Source organism: Anastrepha obliqua, chromosome 2 (genome assembly GCF_027943255.1).
Source record: "Anastrepha obliqua isolate idAnaObli1 chromosome 2, idAnaObli1_1.0, whole genome shotgun sequence".
Taxonomy (NCBI): Eukaryota; Metazoa; Arthropoda; class Insecta; order Diptera; family Tephritidae; genus Anastrepha; species Anastrepha obliqua.
The window spans coordinates 3131662-3133685 of NC_072893.1; positions in this window are offsets into that span (position 1 = coordinate 3131662).

Sequence of the window (2024 nt, forward strand, 5' to 3'; positions counted from 1 at the left end):
TAATATGAAATGCAAAGTGAAATTTCACTGTACTCACGGCTGCTCGCCGCTCATGACAGATATTATGCGCTCTCTCTGGCTGCTCAATTTAGCATGTCGCTTTCCTGCAAGACGAAGATAAGTCAAAAATGGCAAATGTACAGAAAGGTTTATCAAAATTGCCAATAATGATATGTATACGTACTTCATACAATTTTAATGAGATACAAGATACCATTATGCCATTATTGCACAATTTTCTTGTACATTGACATTTACTCTTTAAATGTGATACAAATTTTTCTTGAGAGAAAATGGCCTTCCCTCAAATGACATGTGGTACATTACGCAGCGTATGAGGCGTTCGGTTTCTTTTCATTTAGCTTTATGTAGTACATACACATGGGTACGTACATATGTACATATGTATTTACATGCTAAAAGCCTTATGGTTATGCGTAGTACATAGCAGTGCACGGCATGCCAAAGCACTGCATGAAAAGACATACAGCTGATTATATCTGCTTCACATATCACATAACATACTTTAAATTTGTAATAAATTTGTACATACGTAATAATTACAACTCGCTAATTATGAATGAATTCGAAAAGATGAGAACAATATGTCTATACATATACGCAAATGATTGCTCTAAGTTGCACGCAAAACTCATTGAACAAATTCATTTTATTCCCTGCAGTGCTATGTAGGCCTTATAATAAGAGGAATTTTAAAGCCAAAGCAATTTTTTTGAATTCAGTAGATGATACAAATTGTGCTTAGCACCGCGCTTTCAAAAATCTCTTAATAAAATAAATACTTAAAGTAAACTAAGAACAAAAATATTCGATATTATTGACTGCAAAATATCTTGTCATTTAGCATGATTTCTTCATTTTAGAATCCAAAACTGACTGCTTTGCCTAGTGTGTGTATGAGAATTGTGTGACCAGATCATAACCGAACTCTTTGACAAATCATTCTATGAATCATTTTTGTAGAAAAATATAATTCATATACCCTTCATGAGCGTTTCTTTCCATACATCCGCTCAATCTAACCGAGTCCCTTAATCCGTCAGAATTTGTATTTGTTTGATAAAAGTCATTTAAATGTAACTCCTCAAGGTGTACCATAAATAATCGGATAAGAAGGAAGTAATGTTTTCGCGGCTGCCTAGCGATAGATCCAATGTTAGTTCTAATAGGCTAAATACTTAAACTAAGTGTTTATTGTCGTAAAATAATTAAATTGTGAATTTAATTTTGTCAGTTTTGTTTTATTGCTTTTGAATTTGTATTTTCGTAAAGCACTCATACGATAGCTCGTTCTGTTTGCACTACTTTATGGTTTCCTAAAAACAATAATTGAAATCAGCGATTATAATCGATTGTGGGCGCCGTTGCAAATGCTTGTGCGTGACTGCCATTCGACAGTGCACGGGTACAAACCCCGTTCGAAACACCTAAAACGATAAAAAACGGTTTTTCTGCGTTGTGGAAATTATTAAAAGATATTAACGAAATTCCGGCTTAGTTGAAAATAAGAAGATTCGCTGCGCATTTTTGTCTCAGCGGCTATGTTAACAAGTAAAATTTTCATTATTTGAGCGCACACAATCCTCAAGTATTCAACCCAGCATCAATGCATGCCCAAAGATTAACTGTTTGGTTCGATTGCTGGCAAGGTGGTCTCTTCCGAAATGAGAAAGGAGACCCCGTTACCGTCAACGGTCCTCGTTATAGAGCAATGTTAACCGACTTCCTGCGGGCAAAACTCGACATCGTCGATAAATGAGTTTGGGGAAAAAGAAATACATTATGTTTTTTTTTGCGGAAATAATTTAAAACTGTTTTATGGTCGATCTTTAGTTCCTGGACGATGCTACTGCCGACATTATCGATATTTTCTTTAACATCAAAAATGCCGGAACGGATCGACGAAACCAAAATTTTATGTAATTAGCTGTTACAAGCCTGGCTAGCACTTTATTATTATCAAAGAAAAACTGTAAAATGCACAATAGTGGGAGATGTCACCT